The sequence below is a fragment of the Callorhinchus milii genome, unplaced genomic scaffold, assembly GCF_018977255.1.
Source record: "Callorhinchus milii isolate IMCB2004 unplaced genomic scaffold, IMCB_Cmil_1.0 Scaffold533, whole genome shotgun sequence".
NCBI lineage: Eukaryota > Metazoa > Chordata > Chondrichthyes > Chimaeriformes > Callorhinchidae > Callorhinchus > Callorhinchus milii.
In genome coordinates, this window is record NW_024705274.1 from 1 (window position 1) to 24,889 (window position 24,889).

Sequence of the window (24,889 nt, forward strand, 5' to 3'; positions counted from 1 at the left end):
TAGCTCAGGCAGAATGTGAGGGTCAGGGTAAGAGTCGTGTTTAGGTTTGGGTTGGGTTGGGGTCCGAGTCAGTGTCGGGGTAAGGGCTGGGTCAGGATCGGTGTCAGGATCAAGGTAGAGGTTGAGGTCAGGATGAGTGTTGGGGTCAGGATAAGGGTTGGGTTGGGGTCAGGATAGGTGTCAGGGTAAGGGAAAGATTTGGGGTCAGGATTGGTGTCATGGTCAGGGAAAGGATTGGGGTCAGGATCGGTGATAGGGTAAGGAATCAGTGTCTCGATACGGAAAAAGGTTGGAGTCAGGGTACAGGTTGGGGTCAGGGTTACAGCACGAGCGCGAGCGAGCGGCGATACCTCCTCGTTGTCGGCGGAAGCTGCAGCCGGCCGTCCCTGCTGCGCCAAGTTCCCGTACTCCGTGGTGAGCTGGCTGGCCAGCGATCCCAGATCCTCTGGCCGGCTCGAGGACTTGCTCACCTGGTGGAGAGCAGCAGGAATGTGTCACAATGATGGCGAGCGCAACAAACCACCCCACACCCACAGGCCGGTAAAGTCAACCGTGTCAGTTTCTCAAACGCTGCGTCGGGTTTTGATATGTTGCACGTCAGTTTTTTTTAGATACCCACAAAGTTTAGACATCGTCATTGTACATTTTTTCATGTTCCAAGTACATTTTGAGATTGCGTAAAATTTTAAGAAAAGCCCTTTTAAAATGTTTCGGTATACTGCGTGGTTTTACTTTTTTTTATTATAAAAGTATCGATGTTTCAGATTAAATACCATCAAACATGATAATATTTGTGTACATTTTTGAGAAAACTCGTGTGTGAATCTGCGTGCATTTCCCACCATCTCCTGCGCCGTGACGGCAATGGCCTTGGCCGTCTTCACCATGGTCGTTTGGTAATCCACAAACGAGTACTGGGCGCCGGGGGCGTCCCTCGTCCATCTACAAGCGCCACCGGAGACAACCCCAACCCGCACATCACATCCGCATCATACAGGACCAATCAACAACACGAGATTTCCCATAAAGCCCTCGTCTACATTGGCGGAAAGAAACCTTGCATGCCCCGGCTTCCTCTGGCATCGAGCAAGTGGAAGGCGCGAGTGTCGGGTGGAAGAGGGCGGCGCTCACCTTGCCGATGGCCTGTGAGATGGCATCCACCATCCCGCTGACATGCCCAGCTCGCTCGCCGTCTCGTTCAGCGTGGCCGTCAGGTCGTCCACGGCCTCGCGCATCATCTGGCTCGCCTCCTGGATCGCCTCGTGGGCATTCAACGCCTGTGCCAGCCGGGCGGATGATTAAAGACGGAGACAATCGATGACGCATTGCCGTGACCTGGTTTACCAATCCGAGTGTAAGCCACACGCCCCTAACTGACCCGAGTCTTCAAGTGTAGCAGGTTGGTTAATAGCCCAAGTCTAGTCCAGTGACAACTGCACATTCATCTCAGGGATGCTAAAAATGGGAATGTACTTGGGGTTCCTCCAGCCTCCTTGGCTGCATAGAGCAGCTGCAGCGCTGACTCCGCCAGGGTCTTCGTCTGGTCCAGGAGGTTCATCTGCTGCTGGTGGCTCAAGGACTTGGAGGCCATGCCCACCGGGCGAAAACCAACGGGTCAAAGTAGCTCGCCATCTGGGACACCTGCGCGGCATCCGACGACGATGAAGGGGGAGCGGTGGGGGGGGTGTTAGGTAGTGGCAGGGGGGGGGGGGATTGGGGGTGGGGGTGGTGAGTCAGAAATCTTTGTTTAATTAACAGATGGATGTCCTGAAAAAACATGATAATCCACAAAATCTCACTGTCCAGGAAGCAGGCTTCTTTGAGAATAGGCGGATTAAGAAAGTAACAGAAGCGAATTGTTGAGTTCATTGCTTGGCCACCTGTGGGGTGATGATACGAAGCTAACACTGCTGGATTGTTTTTTCCACCTGAGGACAAACGGTTGTGTTGCGATCGAAACGTCGTGATATATTATTCTTTGTTATATTTTTTTCTACCTACGTGACTTTACCGAAAGAACCAAAGAGTATACTAACACAGGTTGTAATAAAAAAAATATCGGTGCGGTATCAAGTTTTTTTCCAGGGTACGATTTCGAAGGGCACACAGCAAGCGGTACCTTGTGCCCGAGCTGCGAGGCCTCCCCTCGCGCCACCGTGGCCACGGGGTCGATGGTGTTGCTGATCTGCTGCACGGTCGAGATGAGCTGCTCCTGCAGGCCCTGCACGCGTCGAGACGACCGCCGACCACCGAACTCCGTCACGCACGCATCTCCCCAACGGGATAGCAAACACTCGTTGAGTGCTCAAAATAGTCCTGTCGTGCGGCACAGGAGCCGCTGCGGAACTGTCTCGCAATTAAGTCGAATCAGCTCGCCAAGCCTCTGTGCAATGCCACCCCTCTTCGTATGACAAAAGGCCACACGCAGAAACATCACTTGTGCCACTTACATGGAAAATGATGTCCAAGGGTTGGCAGTAGCACACAAATGATCTCGCCACGTTTGTCATTAAAAACACTGCCAACGACGAACACGATGATGGGCTAACATTTTCCACAAAGGTGCACGGCAACGTTTTAAGACATAATACTTATCGCAAGTGTAACCTCATAATATGAGCTGTCAATATTTGTTGATGGGTGGGATGAGTGTACAGGATGGAGTAGCGCAGGTCACCGGAAGGGCAGTTTAGGTGGCACCCAGCGGTTGGCGACTATGGGAAGCCAGAGGGTGGCAGCGGTGGTGGTGGTGGTGAGATGCACCATGAAGGTCCGGTATAGACTTCAAAACAACTTAAAGCTTTAGTGGAAAGCGATGATGAGGTGTGGTGGCATCAACGGCGCGTGTCATGATGACTTCTCACCTTTACCTATTAAAAAAGCAATGCTATGGTTCAAAAATGTTTTTTTTTACGATGACGGGTGGCGTTTGCGGGATGGCTGTGCAGGACCCCACCTCAACAGAGACGCCCTCGCGCGGGGCGAGGCTCTGACTGGCGGCCGCCAGGCCGGCCTGGTCCAGCTCGCGGAGGCAGTCGTCGAGCACGGCGATGGCCTTGTCGCACTCCTTCTGCCCGGGGCGCCATCCCTGCCCGCCAAGTGACAACACAGAACGCACGGTGAGTGCCGGACACTCAGGAACGTGACGATGTGAACAGTATGGCGGTGGCGGAGATGCAAATCGAGCGCGCGGAGGGCAGCACCTGATGGAGGTGATGAGCTTCTTGATGGAGTCGGACACGGAGCGGGAATGGCCGGCCAGCTTGGACCAGGTCGGTGGGTCTTGGGGCTTACGGCAAGCGAGCGCGCCGTGCCGATCAGTGCTGACGAGCTGTCCAGCATCGTCTTGCCGGCAGCCACAATGGGTTCTTGAGCACGGCGACCCTGAGAGGTGGGGGTGGTGGTGTCAAGTGGTGAATGCGTGGGGGCGGCAGTCGGACATTAGCACTCCACGGCAGAAAACACTTCTCTTTATAACGTTTTGGGATTGTTACGGAGCATCTCATTGCCAGGTCACAGAAAATATTATTTAAAATTGGTTAATTAGTTCAATGGACGTTGGGGCAAGGACTGTTAGCAAGATGCTCTTGAGGCTGGTATGGGCCATGAGAGGTTGGGTGAGGATGGCATATAAAACACTCGGGACTCAATTTAAGGCTGAGTCGACTATTGGAGGTCCAGAACACGTTCTGATAGTAACTGCCACTCTGCTAGATGCAAATGCAACAGAAAAAAAAAATGCTCTTTTTGTGGAGATATGCGTGGAGCTGTGTGCTAGGTTAGCTGACATGAGGTTGAAAGTTGTTTATCAATTTAAAGCTTTCGTGACTGCAGGGATTCATCTTCTTGGTTCTTTCGGTAAAGTCACGTAGAAGGAAAATAATAAAATAATAAAAATAAAACATAATAAAATAATTCTCACGACGTTTCGGCCACAACGCAAGCAGCCGTCTTCAGGTGGAGAACAGGTCTGTCGAGAAGGACAGAGTCTGTTCTCCACCTAAGACGGCTGCTTGCGTTGTGGCCGAAACGTCGTGAGAATTATTTTATTATGTTTTATTTTATTTTTTATTATTTCCCTTCTACGTGACTTTACCGAAAGAACCAAGAAGACGCAGTAAATTATGCTATTATTTAATTTATTATTTTATCTTTAGACGTGACTTAACCGAAAGAACCAAAGAACAAGCAAGTGTTGTTGCACATCTTTTGCACCTCCGATTAGCACGGGCGTCTACGTACGGTGCGAAAGAAGTTATACATATTTTTATTATTTTATTATTTTCCTTCTACGTGACTTTACCGAAAGAACCAAGAAGACGAGTGATTCTTCACATTAGAACGCTAAAACATTTCGGTTAAATTATGCTCGGTGTCATCACACCAATTCCACATTCATAAAAGTTTGGCAAAGTATCTAAAACAGGTTTTCCAAGTTTACACAAGATGTCCGACTTGTGTAATCAACGCGAGTGATGTTTATTTTGTAACCATAAAAGGTCTCCGTTTTATCACCTTTGTGAGGAAAAAAGCCGCCTGTAAAAAATCAACCCCCCCACCCCCAACTCACACCCCAGTGATTGAATGATTCGGCCTTACGATTCTATTGGTCTTGTTTTTTCTGTCTCGTGTCTATTTTTCATTTGTACAGTTTTGTTTACTCCATTCATCTATGTGTAATATTACCAAATCGTTTGGACGACTCTTAAATAATAGATTCTCGCTCGCACGACTTGACACTGGTATTATAACCATGAGAATACATTTTAAATGCTGAACCGATGTATTGTTACAAGCCCAAGTGACAACCCTTCGCTCTGTGTGCCCATCAAACACGCGACATTCTTTAAAGCACTCCCATCCCACGCCTGTGAATTCCAACACCTGTATATCATCGGCACCGTCTTGTCAGCGGCAAAGTCGATGCTGCTTCCGGGAGGGCACCGAGCGCCGCTTTAAAACCGCGGTGCCGCGTTTCGCAGACGCAGAAGGCCGGGGGGGAGAAAGCGTTCACCTCTTCGCTGATGGACGCGGGATGCTGGAGAACTCGGGGTTGGAGGCGAACGTCGTCAAGTTCTCCACGGCCTCGATGAGCGGCACCGTGGAGGCACGGCACTTCTCCCGGTTCCCGTCCGAGAAATCTCCGTCCAGTGCCTGCGAGGTTACGAGAGGTCGATTCAGAGCCCTGGCCTCTCGAGTCATGGCGCCGAGGCGGCAGACGAGTGTGGAAGGCAGGCGGCCCGCAGCAGGTCGCACCGCACACACGCACCTTGATGGTCTTGACGAGGTTGGCAGTGCTGTTGGCCACCTCCTTTGCCGACTGCACAAAGTGCCGCTTGGCCACGGGGTTGGAGGTCTTGGACGATGCCAGGCGGCAGGCGTTGCACAGCGCCGACGTGTGTTTCGCCACGATGGTAGCCGCCGACAGCACCTGCACGCGTGCGGCCATGGTCAACGTGTGTGGCCACGATTAGCTTAGGCCCGTGTCTACCAAGCCTAACGTGACCGTGGGCACTGGCCAGAAACGTCACAACCAACGGCGTGTTTTGCTTTGTGTACAAAACGACGCAGAAATAGGTGATGGCCTAAGAATGTCATTAGTTCAATTGATTACGTAATGTACTTTATCTAAAGTAAAAGTCCTTTAAACTAGTCATCTCTTTTTCTATGGAGACGTGGGTGAAACATATCAACCAAGTAACCATGTAATATATAATTAACGGTACCATTAAATTCAAACCTTGCACACAAAAAACAGACAACAAGTTGTACCCATCACACCACACTTGCTTCCCAACAAATGTTGGCACACAGCTTTGACACATGTTGGTGGGTGGCACTGTGTTATTGTGTTAAATACATTACTGTACATTGTGTTTAATTTATTTATTATTCTCACTGTGGTTGGTGATTGAGCAGCAGCTGGGCTGGAGGGTGGCTGTGGTGGTTAAATCAAAGATCCCCCTTTTAGCCTGAAATAATTTAGGGGGGGCAAGTGCTGTTAACGAGCACCGATGAAGGATGGCACGAAACACGAGGCTGTGGGGTGGTCAGCACCACACCTGACCACCTTTGACTTCCTCGTGGCAATTTTGACACACTACACCAGGTACTCATTTGAGGCTGAGTAACCTAGGGGAGGCCAAGAACGGTTCAGATAATCGTCACTGATATTGACCACAAGCGGGAATCGAACTCGGGTCGCCAGGTTCGTAGAACAGCAAGCTAACCACTACACTACCGCTCCTCACAAAAGAGAAAGATCCCCTGGACAGCCTTTACAGACTGTAGGGGCATTGCTGCTGGTGATCACTTATGAAGGCCAACACGGCACATGCGGGGTGTGTCGCCAGCGCCATCCCTGGCCGCCTTGTCTCACTAGTGGCAACGTAATCACACCACTCCAGGTACTAATTTGGGGCTGAGTCTACCTAGGGGAGGCCCGGACCAGTTCAGATACTCGTCACTTGTTTTGACCGTAAGTAGGAATCGAACCCGGGTCGCCTGCTACGAACCGCTACACTACCGCTCCTCACACCACACACACACGCGCACAAACACAATGGCGGGCCACTTACCTGAGACTGGTTGCTGGCGGGGTCCACCAGGTTCTGGCAGGCCATCTGGATGGCCTGGTTGGCGCGGGCAAACTGGCCCGGGTCCACAAGGCCCGGTTGTCCCGCCTGGCTGTTGGGGTCGGACACGCCGACGAGGTACGCGGACTGCGGAGCAGAAGCAACATTCACTCAGCGATCGGGGGTAGGATGAATGGGTGGGGGGGAGATGGTTTGTGGCTTCTGGTAGACTTCACGAGTAGAAAATGGCAAATAGTTGAGAAAAAGTATTTAGACGTGTTCAAAATGAAGTTTAATGTCACAGTGAAATCTGAAGATGCAATGGCAAGTATACGAGATATTGGACAAAGTAGACCTCACTTATCCTCAAGACTTTTAAAGTTGGTTCTGCTTGCCACCTACAAACAAATTCCTTTTTGCATGTTTCTAATCTAGAGGAAATAAAATACCTCAGAGAAAACCCATCGTATATACGAAAATATAACACAAACTCAGGTGCAGAGATGAATTGCCAGAAGCAGCGGTGATGATAATGATAATTATGATAGTTATATTGTTGATTCAATATTCGTAGTGGTGCAAGCTTCACGGAGGAGTCACCTGTGAAGCGGCCTCTGTGAGCCCACAGAGGGCCTTGGAGGCCGAGCTGATGGCCTCCCAAATGCAGGCAGGTTGCTCGTCTTAGCGTTCTGAGAGACTCCCTGCATGGCCTCACCCAGAACCTGCCGTGGGACGAGCAGCCGCAGACACCACCACCACCACATCAAGGATAGAACCACTTTCAAGGCATGGCTTTACCGACAGGTTAAACGAAAATGTTTTAAACAAGTGAGACGATTCCACACCTTGGAATTTTCCATCAAACTGTCGATGCACTCGAAGTAAGAGAGGTCGTTGACAGGCTCGCTTGGGTTGTCCAGCATGCCCTTGACCGTCTGAAACACATCCATTGCGCGGTCTCTCAACGACGACGACAACAAAAACACACGTTCAAAGCTCATCGCTCGTGTCGCAAACAAAATTATGAGTGAACTGTGTGGTGACGGGCACTGCGAGGTTGACGCACACACGCACCGTCAAGTTACAAGCCTAGGCTGCAATTCACGGTTTGCTGAGCACAGGCCCAAAGGTGCCAAATGGCAAGTGGCCAAGAAATAAAGAGCACAATTTAAGTTGTCATAGATAACAGTTAATGTACCTTGAATTGAGCAAGGTTATACGAACTCAGGAATAGAGATGATGGGAGGGTACGCCTCCCAATTCGAGGAGTGCGAGGAAAGAAGCAGATAGAGGAGTGACCAGCCGCATGGTAGTTGAACACGGTGTGTCTAAGGACGCAACAGACTCTTATAGGTGGAAATATCGGGGTGGTGGGGTGGGAGTGAACTAAATAGGAATAGCAACCACAGTAGCGGTGGTGACAGAAGATTATTTAGATTATTTGGCTGCTCTAAATTTCCATTTGATGAGCCACTTTGTTGAGCTATCATTTGTGGCAAGGTCGTTTCTGAAAAAGAAGCTAATAGCTCAGTGGGCTTTACCTGGAAATATAAAAGTAAGTTTAGTTTATTTGTATATTTGAGTGATTTGCCGCACAGGGCGGCGGTCCATACCTCGAGTTCGCGCAGGGCGTTGTCGCACTCGTTCTGGCCCGGTGCCTGCTGCGTGCACATGGTGATCAGCTGGTTGATGCTGTCCGTCACAGCACTGCGCAAAAAAACAAGGCATCGCACGGCAGCCGTTGTGAGACATATATACGTATGTAGGCATGATGACCGGAGTTTTGCGTGACGATTTACAGTCCTTGACGAGATCAGCAAGGTCAGCACTTGGTGTGTAATGAGTGCGACACGGGGGAAACCCGTACTCGCTCGTACACGGTTAAATGATGTCACCGTTTGGTGCATATTCTTGTTAACGTAGCCATGCATTTACATATATAGTGTTGGATTTACTTTTAATTGGATGCTGCCTCTCTCTTTATTGCTGTGCTCATTCTAAGGAAGGCACTGATTAATTGAGTGCCTTCGTAGGCACTCAATAAATACACACAATCTCCAACGGTTAACTTCCATTTATGTGCCAGTTTTCCATGCCTATGTCTGGGTCAATTGGCCCTTACTTGGTTTAAATAAGTCTAGGTAACACTACTATAATTAATATGTAACGAGTGTTTGTTATACTCTGCATCCTCATATGGATATAAGGTTGGAAAGATGAATCACCAACCTAAAGTTTAGTGTCACATCGTTACTTTTAATTTCCTCTCACATAGCTTTAAGCAGCTCTTCAAGCATTACGTTTTCATACGCTCAGTAAATTAGGCAATGTGTCTATTAGTAATAAACAAATATATAGTGCATGGACAGGCAGTCTTTTGGGTCTTCTAGCAGCATTTATTTAAACTCTAGATTGGTTTGAACGTCAGAGTCTCATCAGCATCAAATACGTTTAATTTAAACTGGAGTTATCTGCTGTCTGTTTAATACGTACATTTATTTTCCATGCACCTCAACAGCAGCGCATTGAGAATCGTTAATTACCGTTGGGATGATTAGTCGCTGAAGTTGCTTATCGACTACTTTTTTGTGTTCGACAACTCGGGGCCCGTTAAAAAATGGCGGTCACCGCAACATCTTGCCTCTCGAAGGCAGGAAACCCCCTGCAAGTCACGGCGTGATGTGGCTGATGACGCCACTGACACTGCCCAGCCCGCCAATCACCTCCCATCAAAGCGACACGCGTGGAAACGGGGTGACATGTTTTTGCCGCAACTATTTTCTGCTATCCGATGAATCCAGTAATTGAACCGATGACAGGTAGAGAATTTGATTACTTAAATAATTGGATATCCCAGCTCTATTTTTAGTAACCGAGTGAAACGTGGACAGGTCACGGTAGCTGCGCACCGTGCAGCAGCTGCCAGCTGGTTCTTGGCGTTCGGGGCGTTGGGGTCGACGCAGAGGGCCTTGGCTGCCAGCAGCAGCTTGGACGACGACATGGAGATACTCTTCAGGTTGCCCACCACCTGCACTTGGTCCTCCTTCGTCTGTGCGTCAGCATGAGAGACGAAGGCCCACACAAACCCCAATCGGCACGAGTACTTTAGCTTGCAAGCCATGTTTTACAAAGGCCGATTGTCCATTGCCACAACCACTTTCATTAACGCTATGAATGTTCCCGCAAATTTTTCCTTTTGCAAAATATATTTTGGTTAAATCACCATCACAAGCCTTGTAAGGCCTAATAAACAACAAAAGCCTTTGACTAGTCCACTCTAGTCACACAAGCCTTGGCCTCGTGTGGGCATTTAGCATCGTCACCGAGTAAGATACAAGAACCTCACTGCATTCGCCGACAAGCAGCACGGCTATGTGGGGGCAATACGCACCTTTGCCTGCCCGGCCATGTCGATTCCGGCATCCAAGAAGCGCGAGAAGTCGTTGCCGAACTTGCGCGAGGCGGAGGAGAGCTCCTGGCTGGAGCCGCGCGAGGCCTGCACCAGCTCGCTGGCCGACAGGTTGAGCCCAGCCGCCGCGTCGTTCAGGTTGCCCTGCGCCTCCTGGAAACTGCTGCCGCTGCGCGGGATCTGGCAGCAACAACGACGACGACGACGACAACGACACCGGTCAACGGTTAATAAAACAACGGTGCGGACGGAGGCACCATCAACGTCCAAAGGCTCGGAGAAGAGACTGCGGTCAAACAGTAAAGGGAACACCGTAACAGGGTCCACATGCATTACGGAGCATTAATTTTACATGCATTCGCAATAAATCTCGACTCGCTGCTACGGTAATGTGTGCCCTAATAAAAAAATAAATCAATGACCGTAAATGTGAAGCACGTTACATTTTTTTGACTGTCAAACGAACCCTAGAAGATTATAGCAAATAACGTCGCAATTTGATCCAGAAGGTTGCGCGAAGGTGATTTTTGCTCACCGTGTCGGACAGCAGCTTCTTGCTCTGGTCGGCGAGGCTACGCAGAGCCGTGTCGACGTCCTGCTGCCCAGGCAGGCAGCCTACGCACTTGCCCAGCGCGCCAGACACCGCCTTGGCCACCTGTGCCCCCAGGCCCCACGGGAACACACACACAAGCCCGTTCGTCCAATAAGATTCCAGAAAGAGGCTGGAGGGGTGGAAGGAAGGACAGTGGTTGAGGAGCTACGGGCGTTGGCCCACTCCTCTGAACCAATGCTCCCTCCCACTACTCTGGGAAACGTGCCGTTTTCTCAAGCTACCCTGCTGTCAAGCTCTGCACAATTTACAGTTTACAACTCCTATGTATACGGCATTACACTAGCGTACACTTGGGGCTTCCTAATGGTTACACGCTGACACTGGGAAATCTAAAGCATTTCCACAATGAGACAATGATTCTGTGATAGATAAGAAATCTTCCTATTTTCAATCCACTCTTTTGAATCACGCATAACACGGCCAATCTCACGCATTAGCTCTCTCGTAATGGGAGCGCTCGGACAATCAGTTGGTGTGGCGTCAATTCTTCCATGCTGCCCCCAAAGTCAAGAGAAATCTCCTCATATCGTCCACCTCCCAAATTCTTCCCTCTTTCTAAATCCAGACTACACATTTAATTTTCCTTAACTGCTAAGATACATTGTTGACTGGTGAACACATACACAACGAACACATAGCGGCAAACAAATTGTTGGAAAGATATCTCTCCCATGGACCGCATGCATACGGCTAAAAAACATTCTGGAGAAGCCTATCTAATTTGAACCATTACTGTATAAACATGCGTACACTAACACGTGCTATTTCATGTTCGTGCTCTCTCTCTCTTTGTCGAGCACTTCAAGCGTCGGACCTGGGCCAGCCTCTGCTGGTTGATGGGGTCCCCGGGCCGCACCACGGCCTTCTTCGCCTCCTGGATGAAGAGCGACGCCTTGTCCATGAGGTCGCGCGCAGACTCCAGCACGGCCTCCTGCGTCGGCTTGTCGGCCGAGTTGGCGGCCAGGCCTCGCGCCGCCGCCGCCAGCTGCTTGAGGGCCTGCGCCGTGTCGCGCGCCGCGATGCCTGCGTCGGGGATTCACACGCGTGCCGGGGACGAGGCGCTCGCGGGTGCACACGGAGCGCCGAAAGCAACGCGGCACGGCCAGGCTGCGAGCGGGTGGCGGAGCAAGAATTTTTGTTGAACCGTGTCCGACACACGCGAATCCGGGCGCGTCGCGGTCTCATCGTGCGATGGGAGCGTGCGGGTGAGGTGACCGCACCTGTGTAGTTCTCGTTGCCCTGGGAAGCTGCCGTCATCACCTGTGCCATGGAGGAGCCCACCGTCTTGGAGGTGGCTCCCAGGTCCTGCGCACACTTCTCCAGCTTTGGAGAAAAACAGAACAAATTAAGGGACGGGGAAACAAGTACACCGATGCTGTTGCACTGCTGGTGCAGAGGTGCGAGGCTTCATGGTAAAAATGTGATTAGGATGCCTTTTCCGCGAGAGATTTTTCTGCATCACCCAACCATTCTCTGCAAGGAATATATGCTAATAATCATGAATATGAAGTTACGTTGGCACCGCCCATGACAGAGACAAACATATAAGCAAGCAATAAGAGTTAATGAATGTGATATGGTTACAATTTTTGTAAGCCTATTACTAGTTCTCGCTTAATACTGGTAACTGTGAAAGGTAGAAATGTCTCAATTACTACTGAATGATGTTGCCCTGGTAATGGTTTTGATATTAAATTAAACTCCAGCTATGATTTGAGTTTTCTTTGGGTCTTTCGGTAAAGTCACATAGATAGGTTCAAAGAAAATAACAAAAAAACTAGTAGAATATGAATAGAATATGGATTCCTGCAGTCACGAAAGCTTTAAGTCATGATTTCAGTTACTTTGCATATCAGTAAGCAACGACGAAGTGGCTCTTTCGCTGTACAAAGATAGGTCTCTCACTTTATGGTCCCACGTCGACTCTTGCTTCTTACTCATCATCAGCCATAATCTATCCACTGCTGGATGAAGAGCACTACAAGCCACTGCCAACCCTCATGCACAGATGGCTATGTAGGTGCGAAAGAAGTTCAACATACATACATGTTCACGCAATGCAAAAATCCATACAGCTCCTGCACAAGAGATGAGCCCATTACCCTTTCTCTTCTGTGGATGTACCCTCGAGCGTTTTCCCTCCTTTGGCTGCTACGCTCGTAAATTAGCCTCGACCACCGGTCACCATCCCTTGTGGTAACGTGGACTGCCAAGCCCACTTACTTTTCTTAAAATCCAATACGACGCATTTCGAATTTTATCAGCACATTTGGTTTGCTTAATAACCACATTCGCAGGGGCATTACACATTTACACCTCCCAGCGTCATTAAACATGTTTTGAAAAACACACATCAGACTGTGGCGGCCGTGGATACAGGCAATTGAATATTATTTCATGAGACAGAGGCTTCTGTGGAGGAGCATGGTGATGGGATGTCCGTAAGAAGAGTGGGGACTGCCCTTGCACAACAGAAGAGGTACGGAATCAGAAGAGCATGTGGTGTGAAACGGTGTGGCACGCAGGATGATGATCAGGGTTATTCCTTCAGGAAGTGGGGATCACCCCTCTGTGACAGGGAGGACTGCGGAGTTCGGCGAGCTGCGGGGTGTGGACAGGGCACGGCACCCGTACCGTCTCGCCGGGTAGTGGGTGAAGTTTCCCGTCGGCGGCCGCCACCTTCGCCTCCTGCAGCTCGGCCTCGAGCGAGCGGACGAGGTCAAGGGCCGAGTCGATCTCCAGTGTTCCGCACGCATCCTGGGCCTGGCACAACACAAACTAAACTATTTAAAACTATTTTTTTTTTACCAGAGAAGGCCTACTGAGCTATATAGCTCTATTTCAGAAGCGACCTGACTACAAATGATAGCTCAACGAAGTGGCTTATCGGGGAAATTTATTGGAGCCAAATATTCCGAATGGATGTTTCTAAATGTGGAGGGAAAAATGAGAGGATTCGGAAAAGAATCCACAGGACCGCAGGGAGAATATGCAAACTCCAAATATACAGGGTCGGGATCAAACTCACGAAGTCCTGCATACCTGGCGAGGTAGTTAACATCTCGCCACAGATGCATGAGGATACGGAACAAACACAGCAACATAATACTGGCACCGATAACTCAACTTCTACTGGCACATCCAAGCATAGTCAGCGCAAGGCCGCCACGTTACAGGTGGTTTTCTACAGGTCACGTTACGTGCCGAGCCGGAACCAAACCAAGAAACTGTGGCGTCGTGAGACATCTGAATCTGACGTGGGGTCATACAGGGCCAGGGGTAGGGACAATGATAAGTTGTCTGATACGAGTTGGCAAATTCCAAAAACATTATCACAGCGTAACCTATATGTGAACAGACTTTTGCGTTGCAAGTGATGGAGTGTAGATTTTAATTTGGTATTTCAACAATTCAATCACGAAATATCCCACAATGTGCTCGCTGTCCATTTCAATTATGTAATTATGCAAAGGGCTAATGACAATTCGCCCTCTCGCGAAGCGGTCAGTCATCACGATTGGGAGTCAAGAATTTTGTTGCTTTTTACGTTGTGGTAAAAGTAGTACCTCTGGTGGCTGTCGCAATTACTTGAACAAATTACATCCAACATATACACATCGAAAATATTGAGCAATGAATGGAGTCTTCCACATTTCAATATCCGTATCGTGAATATAGACTCAATTGCAATGGCATCGTTACCTGCCCCATTATGGACATGGACACAAAGACAAAGATGCCCCATATAGCCTGAACACTGTTGGGGCAAGTGCTGTTCGCACATATGAAGGCCAGGCACGGTACACGATGGTTTAGGGTGGCCAAAAGCATGCCCGGCCGTGCGCACACCACACACATGCACAGATGTGAACCCACAAACTCACACGAAACCTCTCTGTAATAAAAACCTAGCCGTAAGTAAGTACTGACAGCATTCTCTCTAAATCAGCATGGCCTCATGCCTATATATGTCACATACGAGACAACAATCAGACAGAGGGGGAGGCAGCCGGCTGCCGCATAAACAACACTAAGCGGATTCCACAGCGTCGACATCACACGCGGCCCGGGGGGGGGGGAAGAACGTCGGCGCGATCGGTAGATTTACGATTCACGACGACGCCGCCGCCGCCACGGCCACCGCAGCGGCGTCTCCCCACCTTCTGTGCAGCTGTGCGCAGCTCGGCGAGGCAAGTGGCCAGGTTCTTGGCGCACTGGCCCAGCTGCATGGACGAGGCTTGGTCCGTCACGGTCGGAACCGACGCTTTGGCGGCTGCCACCATCTTAGTACCCGGCTGCAAAGAGAGAGAGGGGAAACGGGGTAAAAAAAACACGTCAGTGATCGAGTTGGTGTATCCGCAGTGGCCACCACGGACTTGGCCCTGTAGCGAAACCGCTCCCTTATCCGTACCCCGATAGTCCGCTCTTCCTCTTTATCTGAGCTCCCCAATCCATCCAAGAAAGATTACAATTCAGTGCAACGTTTCATTACGATTCACACCTCCGATTAGCATGGTTGCGAAATCAATTCAACATACACACGTACATACGACTTATGGGGCACTGAGGTATAGGTGAATATGTGAAAAGGTCACAAAAGCAAAGTTTATAGGGAATAATAACCATTTTTATACTTTTTAGGCATAAGCCATTAAATAATAATATTAGTACCCAAGGAACAAAAATTGTGTTACATAGTGAAATATATATAATGTTATACCGTGCACAAATACTGTACTGGATGGGAATGGTTAACTGGTCAGAGCGGATGTGATGGTCAAATATGCGACATTGCAAATGAAGCCTTCCCATTGGCCAAGCTTTAAAGTGGTCAAGGTGTCACCCAAAAGTAGTAGCAAACTCCTAATATTATTAGGATGAGTCAACTTAGAGTAGTAGCAATTCTTTTTCTATTAACCGTGCTTATCCACGGATCGCCACATGGACAACAAGAGTGATTTTTCATGATAATAATAATAGGATCTGCTGAGAAGACCCTCCGCATCATTATAGAAAAGAGGAGTTTGACGGCACAAGGCCATTTGGTGAAAGTGATCTCGGGCAGAGGAGAAACGTGGGTGGACAAATCTGCGTGTCCGGAAAGCCAGAGCATTCCTCAAGAGCCGTGACCGTCACCGCCCACTGGTTCAGTGGTAATGTGCTAAATTGAGTTGTTGTTGTATTTATTGGTGGGCCCGTTTAGGACTGAACATGCACTGTACACATTGGCAGCAGTGAACGTGTGATGGGAAATTCACGATGCATTGCGAATGAGTTGAATGTGATATGTTGCCTGTATTTGTATTATGTGATATAATTCTAACACGATTGCCCTAAGTTTGTTGGTGTAATCATAAGAGGAATATGTCTGAAAAAAACCCCATTTATTATTGTTACTAATACTTTACCAAACAACCTTAAAAATAGCTCATCTTAAAAAAATAAAACCAAAAGCAAGTCAAAAAAAGTAAAAATAACAAATGTTCTCTAATAACTAACACCGGCTATAGTTATAATAATGGACATAATTATAAATGATTATAATTGTCGAAAGTAACCAGAAGGGAAAAGTAATTGCCTCCAAGGAACAAGCGCAGACATAAACGTTGGACATTTACAGCAGCAGCAGCATACGAACACCAACCACTAACTCTAATTGAATAAACACTGGGGACGTGTAATTGCGATGAACAATGCACGTTGCGTAAACAAACGACCGGCCAGGGGCTACGGGAGGAGGAGGAGAGTGGCCTCATTCTCCAGAAAAACCGCTTGCCCTATAAGGCTCTGAAATAACAGCACATTCCGGATACTGCCACCTCTCCTCCTCCTCCACCTCCTGATGCTGCGATCATTGGCTTGGGCAAAATCCCAACACGGCGCCATCGTGCAAACACACATGCATGCGCGCGCGCACACACACGCACGTCAGAAATCAGAGCGCAGACAAAATGTTAATCTCCCACTCAAATTCTTCGGTGGTGTTGGTGTTTTCACAGAACCTGTTGGAGGCATGACTCGTAATAGTAATAACATTCTTGATTCATGAGTTGTAAGAATCGTTTTCATTGAGATGTTTGACCAATTCCAATAATGGGTGTTTGGCACGGAGGAGGAAACCTGAGTATACAGAGAAAACCCACCAGCCATACAAAGGAATAACACTGAAAGCTTCAGACAGTTAGATTTAATGCACTGCTGTGCTGCCATCTCCTGGCCGCTTTGTAGCCTAAGCCTACAGTATTCCGAGGCAGTCACCCATCCGAGAACTAACCAGCCTCAAACCGAGGCCCAGTGAGATGGATTATGGGTATTTAGGGCGAGGTGGTCGTAGCGCCGGTACCTGCAGGAAGTTGTGACTGGCAGTGATGAGGGCCAGCTGTGCGCTGGGGCTGTCGGGCTGGCTCTGGCTCCCACGCCAGCCCTGTACCAGCTGCGGGACATGGTCCGCCACGTTCTGTCCGCACGCACGCACGCACACAGCCAAAGCAGCACACACAAGCCTATATGACGATCTCTCCAAGCACACATTAGCACATGCAGTTCTTTATTGCTACGTCTCTAGAATGCTCTGCTTCCCTTGAAACTGAGAAGAGCCAACCACTTGGCTGCTTTTAATAGGAAGCCATAATTGCTCTTTTAGAAAGGTTATGCACTACGATTGACTGCCTCTCTCTAAATAAAATAAAAAAACGCCTCCTCTCCCCATGATGATCATGTTATCTTTCTGATGCTGTTGCTGCTGATGATTGTGGTGGTAGTACCAATTATATTGCTGTTGATAATTTAGCAGTTCCTGTTGGTGCTGCTGCTGGCAATGATGGTGGTGACAGTGGTGGAAATGATCATGAGTCTGTTGCTAATGACGATGACACTGCTGCTGTTATTGCTCCTGTTGCTGCCTTAAAATTTTTAACAACGATGATAACGTTTGCAGTGCGTCAGTAAAAATAATTGTTTTAAATACCGCAGGGGCCTGCGGCAATGTCACGGCCTTCAAACCTCACCTTGCTACAGCTGACGAGCTGCTGCTGATTGGCGGGGTTCTTGTTGGAGGCGGCCGCTTGCGTGGCGGCGGCGATGGCCTGGCTGGCGGCCGCCGCAGCCTGCCTCGCAGCCACCTGGCGGGGGGAAACACCCAAACGGCGACGACTAAAGAACATGCAACAAAAACAACTTGGAGCACTCACGTCATCAAAACGTATCTAGGCTGTGCGTCGGTCATGCTGCTGCACTGCTGTGGTGACCACCAGAGCTGATGCTGTATTATAATGTGGGCATCTTCATCGTTTCCACACTTGTGAGCACGGTTTAAATACAAGCGGCTACAACCCCGGATCTCAACACAGGATCTCAGCGGCGCAGGCCGAGTGCTCTGACCAAAAAGCCACATGGCCAACTATCTGAAGAATTAACTTCAACAAATAAATGGATGAATCGGTACTCCTAATGAATTCTGTTGAGTTGTACGGAGTAGCAGCAGGTGACTGGCGAGGGCGCCTTGTGGTGCGCACCTCCAGCCGGTGCACCAGCTTCTTGCGGATGGCGTTCTGGGCGGCGATGTTGGTGGCGACGCGCAGCCCTTCCGCAGCCTCCTGCAGCCGCTGCTGCTGCTCCTCGCTCTCCGGGTTCGCAGCTGCGCCCTGCAGAGCGACCCCACCCACCCCCAGGAAAAAAAAACACAGGCGCACGCTGGTTATGCAATTGGCATGTCAAATTGTCACTGCTAACAGTGGCGAAGCATGTTTGTTGGGGCATAGGCCCTGGTGCAAGGAATTAATTGGGTCGCCCCCCCCCATTTCCCGACCCCACCCTACCAGATTTATCTCCCTCTCTTCGTAGCTTGGCGCTTGGGTGTTTGCTGAACCAAAGGCCTGGGTTAAATTGCACTGCTTGCACGCTCGATAACGTTTGCCAACCGATTCCTAAACAAATCTCAAATGTTTTCAGAAATTTTAATGGTCTGTTCCGTTCAGGAAAGTCACACCGCTAATCAAATGTGTCAGCAGTGGAAATTCCACACTCCTATAGTGGAGCCAGTCAAGCCAGAGGTCAATGTCCCACAAAGTGGTGTGCCACATCACCATGATCATCTTTAGCAATATGCGCAAAGCACTCTTTGATTACTCATGCATGAACAAGTATATTGTGAAATCTCTACAGTCAATATATTATATTGTAAAAATATACAATTTAGTAATGATTTAAAAAGTCGATTATAAAAAGGGACAGAATCTCAATCCTTAAAAAAAAAGTTTTATCTTCAGTCAATCTGTTATATGCATTATTTGTTGCTAAAATTGTATATTATATATCTAGTAATAGAAAAAAAAAAGTTTTCAAACATTTTCTGACCTTCGCAGCCTCGACCATCTTGGCGGTGGCATCAGCCAGGTACTTGGCGGCCGCGAGGAGTTTACGCGAGTTCTCCTGGTCTCCTTCGGCCTCCGCGTCCACCTTGATCGCGTTGATGAGGTCAGACGTGGCCTGGGCCAGCAGCCGGGCCTGCTTCACCATTTCACCTGCCCCCGAAAAAAACGCGACTCCCGTTCAATAAAAAAGAATGCGGGCATCCAAGCGAACACGACGTAAACACTCCAAACGACAGCCACGAGGTCCTCTCCAGGGGCCCCTCTTATACTGTCAGCGTGGCCTGGCCCGCCCCCGGCCACGCGCCCTTCTGGAACCTACTAGCGGTTCTCCATGTGCCCCTTCTGTGACCCTTCCCCGAGATCCCTCTTTTGTCTATCACGTGGCCCGCTGTCAGTCAGGGCTGCTGTAAGCTGCAGATCCCCTTCCCTGCCAGCAGCTAACGCTGTGCTGCTACGTGACCGATTCTATGTCACTAAACATACATACCACAAAGATAAAACAATTATCTACATGTGACTAATCATTACATTCCTAAAAGGTAACACAAACTCACTCAAACAAAACAGGAAAGCCAAGGTGGACGCTGCAACCTTTTGGAACAGCGCCACGCCCTGCCCCACCCCCCGATGGCGCTGGCTGCATTGGCAGGGCATTGCAGTGCAGAGGATAGGAAGGGTGGGTGTGTATGTGACTGATTGATTGGGTGAGTGGGTAGGTGGCTGGGTGCGTTGCAGGGTCACCTGCGTTGCCGGTTGAGCTGAAGATGCTCTCGGTGGCGGTGATGATGGTGTCGGTGGCGCAATCGTAGCGGCCCATGCCGTGCCCGCCCGACGCCAGCAGCTTGACGTGCTGCAGCAGCGCGTCGAGCGCCTGCGTGACGGCGCCAGCAGCGCCGCCGACCTGGCGGAGCAGCTCGTCGTCCTTGGTGGCCTCCTGCGACGAGCGCACGCAGCCCTCGACGGCACGTGCCACCAGCTTCCCCGACTCCATCAGCTGCTCTTGGCACACGGGCGAGTCCATGGTGGGGCCCACCACCTGTGCACCGCAGGACGATCGCTCTATTAGCAAAATGACCACCATCACGTGGTGACCACGCCACGTTTCGCCTGTTGGAACTTTCGCACAAATCGTCGATGCAAAAGATGTCGTCGCAAGGCACCCGGAACTCAACTCGTCGATTCCCCGGTATGAGCAGCAACTCTACAGCTTTGTAGCTGGTGAAGCAACGTGTCGTTTCATTATTGTTGAATTACCGTTTGTCGTTGCTTTAAACAATATTTATTTCCATGCCTTAAATTACAGCTGGGCTATCCGAGTATTTCAGCAACAGATTACTGAACCATGCCATATGCTGGCTGTGTATACTCGGCGGTCATCGATTATAATTCTCACGTTCACAATACAAGCAACAAATAGTGTGTGCGAGATCAAAAACTTACAATTCATGAAAGATATGTGTTGACCAGCTGAACCTGGTGAAAGCGACAGGCAGCGAGGACTGACCAATGGCACCGGTGATGAGCACTGGCTAATACGGCTGACGCGGATTAGTCACCGAAACTGCAAATGGGGACAGGCCAATGGGACCGAAAGCAGGGACAGGTTGCAGTGACCCGTGGCAGGGACTGGCTGCAGGGACTGATGAGAGGAGCCTCTGCTAGTGACTGGCAGAAGGCGTTGGTGGAGGCACCTTGGTGCAGGCAACGAGCTGGGACGTGGACAGCGCGCACTGCGTCGCCGCAGCGATCACTTGGTTTTGCAGGGCTTGGTCGTCCGCCTTCTGGGCAACCGTCTTGGCCTTGAGCACCAGGCCAGCGGCTGCATTGGCGACCGCTTTGGCCAGCTGGTTCAGCACGTCCTGGAGACACGCGGAGAACGTGGGACATGTGAGGGAGACAAGGGGGCAAGGAGGATAGCGGAGGGGAGGGGAACTTGAAACCTCTGCTGCGATGGCATAACATGTAACAGGCACACTCGAGTGAGCGTGTCACCACCTGTCTAATTCACTTCCCCCTCTTCGTAGCTTGGCGCTTCAGTGTCTGCGGCCCAAAGGCCTGGGTGAAATTGCACTGTCAGCACACTCAATGAAGCCAACCGATTCCTAAACACATCTCAAACGTTTTATGAAAAGTTATCGGTCCGTTCCGTGAAGTAAAGTCACACCCCTGATCAAATGTGTCTGTCGTGGAAATTCAACACCCCTGTAGTGGAGCCAGTCAAGCCATAGGACAATGACTATTGATGTCCCACAAAGTGGTCTGCACATCACCATTATCATCCGTTGACAAGCGAAATAGGCCCACTCACAGCGAGTGAGCGTGTCACAATTTATTTACCGTTTCATTTGTTTGTTGTTAGCTCAAGGCGGAATTGCGTGGGGAATTTCCCGCTGAGCTCTTCCCAATGGGATGGCAGGCGGGCAAGCAAAGTCAATAACAAACAGGCATGGGCAGAAAGCGTTTAATTTACATTTCAACCGCAATTTGGTGTTATGTAAGAAATATATAAAAACGGACAAAATGTTCGGCGAAAATATTCCACCGCTGTCACTGTCGTTAACACACACAGTCACATATTGCAACTGAAATATTTACTAAAATAATATATTTGTGCAATGGCCCTTATTCAGAGCACGTTGGTTTTTGTGATTTGATGATAAACAGCATTGCACTTTTCTGACTGAGGGAAACCGCACAGTGTCACGAAACTTTTTTTCAGGAAGGTGCTAAATTGGGATGTTTGGTTATGTTTATCAATGTAGATTTATTCTAAAGTCAGGGAAAGAATTGAACAAGGTGTTGTCGGTTGGCTGGAAAAGACCATGAAGTAAAATTAAGACACCTAACATCAGAAAATTTCCTTAGATATTAAAAATAATGTAATACACTATAATTCCGTATAAAAATCGGTATATCTTTCAAATGTTTAGTTCTGCAAATTAAAAAAACACTTACATTCACGGTGTACAGTACAAAAACACAAGTCCTTGATGCAGTGCAAGTAAAATGTAAACAGTCACAGGCCCACACCACAGCCTGGTGTAAATGATGATAACGATAGAGTCCTTTATGCAGCGAAGCCTTGCTGTGTTTCAACACTCCTTCCCACAGCCATACCCACAGTTTTTAAATCTACACGAGCACCGAGTGCAACGCTGTACTGCCAACTCTGGGCTGAACAGCCCCAAGCCTAATATACCTGGTAATAGTTTATAGTTTAGTTTATTCTAAAGCAGTCTCCCTTCCAAGTATTCACAATAACCTGAAACTTGAAATATAGATTTTTTTTGTCGTTTGTTTTTGTTGCTATGCTAACACACCACGGATATCCTGTCCAAATAGCAGGGACCATCTGTGAAAAAATAAATAAACTCAACAATCTAAAATCATAAACTATTTTCTATTTTACCAGGTAAGGTCCACTGAGCTACATAGCTCTTTTTCAGAAGCAACCTGGCCACAAATGATAGCCCAATGAAGTGGCTTATCGTGTGGATATTTATAGCAGCCAAATACTCTTAACGTATCTTTCTAAATGTGAAGAGAAAAATCGAAGAACCCGGAGAAAATGAAACGCGACCACGGGAAGAACGTGCAAACTAAAAATATTCAGGCGTCAGTCGGGATTGAACTCACGACCTCCTGCATACCAGACGAGGTTGATAAAATCTCTGAAGACAGTGATTCTGTGATTCAGCCATCGGCGGTAAATATGTAGTTTGGTCGTGGAGTGTTGTTTGTGAATCTCACGGGCGCCTAACCTGGAACTGCTGGTCCACACCTTGCTGGCCAATCTGCTTGAGGAGGTTGTTGCTCGACCGCCCAACGGTGCTGGCCGCTGTGAGCACCGCCTGGCGAGGCTGCACACACCACATGGCATGCTGATCGCTCACCATTCACTCACGATCACTCGTCAGACGTAGATCACTCACCATGAACAGATCACTCAACATTCAAGCACCGTGTCTCGTGTGCCAAGACAAACTTGATCCTTCACCATTCGTACAAGGTATCGCGGGCCGCATGCTTAGCAATGACCCATGAATCATTCGCCTTTCGCACACAGAATTGTGCAAAACCCACCAGTCACTCACCAATGAGCCACCAACAGACAATAAAAGCATGCCGAGCAAACAATAACTTTAAAAAGATAATCAAACTGAGCTCTCCGATGCTCTCAGGCCGATATCTGGAGGGCAGAGAGATGCGTGTGTGCAATGGAAAGGAAGCCACGGGCACCGTGGTGACGTCACCGCCGTTTAGTGGTGAATGGTGGCTGTTGCTGTTGTGAAGGAGTATTGCCAGGAGAATGGCGTGGCCTCACCTCTGTGGACGACGGCTGCACGGTCTTGAGCAGGTCGGAGATGCAGTCGATGAGGCCGCGCGCCGCTTGCAGCAGGGCCCTGCCATCGCCGCCCTCCTCCTCCGTGAGCGCCGCGAGCAGACGAACGCCGCGAGACATCTCAGTCAGGTTCGACGAGATCGTCACCACGGCGCAGCCCACCGCTGTGTAGTCCGTGTCGGCTGCGTCGCCTGAAGCCGGGAGGCGGTGGAGGTAGAGGAGGAGTGGCGGGAGGAAGAGGATAGGAGTTACCAGAAAGATAATTAATGGATAAAATTTTATTACACAGCGGGCAGCAGCAGAGGTGGAAATGAATCACGGCAGTAGCAGCGGAGGTGGCATTTGAGCGATAAAATTGCGATGAATAGATCGATTGAGGAAATGAGTAAAATATTTCAAATTGTAAAAGACCAATAACAGCGGGTCTAATTTATAAGTTGGCCAAAAGACAGCTCTGGGCCAATTTTTTACAACAAAAAAATTCAAATCTCCACTTGTGGGAGTGTTTTATACCAAGACACAAATGGCCATTCGTGTATTTTTTTTCAGTGAATGGAAAAGATGAATCCACAAGACCAGGCATAGCAAGAAAGCCAGAACAGGCGACCCAACTGCTAAGGGTCGTGCGTGGGAAGAGTAAACGCTGACCAGATGTAAGGTTGATGCAGGAGGCAGTGCTGGCATTTATAGCATCCACTTGCGAATGGATCTCATGCTTTGCCTGGTCCATCTTGTACTGACGCCAGGCCTTGGATGCCTGGAGGGATAAGGGCGGTGGGGGTGAAGATGGTGAACTTAAGGTCACGGGGCTACAACATCAAAGAAAACAAACGCATTACTCTATTTGACACTGATGTAATGCTCTAATGCTATCTACACTTCTTACAAGAATAAATAACAAACATAAGCCAAAGCCTAAAAAGACCATGCCACCTCCAGTGACATCTCTACAGCGACCCTCAAAAATCCATCCATGGTACCACGTTTTCGGGGTATCACCTGCCCCTGCCCCCCCCCCATGCCAACCAAGCAATCGGGTGACCCCTGACCTTGTCTTGCCCGAGCGGGGGCAACGCGTCCATTTCATCCAGGCTGCTGCCGGCCTGCTGCACGGCCTGCATGCTTGACGTGATGGTGCCCATCAACGCTTGCTGATTTGTTGACTGTGTGGAAAGGGGAAGACACATGACACGCAGGTATAGATATAAGCAGGGTTCAGCAGCCATATCTCAAAAGTCAGAGCGCTGAGCCAGGCATTCTGTAGAATCTGGGGTCGAATTTGGGTTTCAGTCACCCGTCTTTAACCTGGGGTTTCTGAAGTGTAGCGGAGGAGATGATGGTCTCAGCCTCACTAATAATTGGAGAAAAACGTCATTCCATTGAATATGATGTTTGTCTAATTTGTATCAATTTAAGATTTGTGAATTAAAAATATTAGTTTGGCTGATACGCAAATAAAAATATCTGTTGCAAGGCGTGTGGTTAAAACATATTTTTAAGAATCTCTTAAGTAGCTCTTCCATGGGCCATTCTCTCATATGGATTGATGTAGTCATCGTCAAGAGTTACAAATGCATC

The 24,889-nt window shown here is 49.1% G+C and overlaps 1 pseudogene; it reads right to left on the minus strand.

Annotated features, from left to right (window-relative positions):
* Nucleotides 1-323: 323 nt before the first annotated feature.
* LOC121852181 overlaps nucleotides 324-24,889 on the minus strand; it is a 29,838-nt pseudogene continuing 5,272 nt past the window's right edge.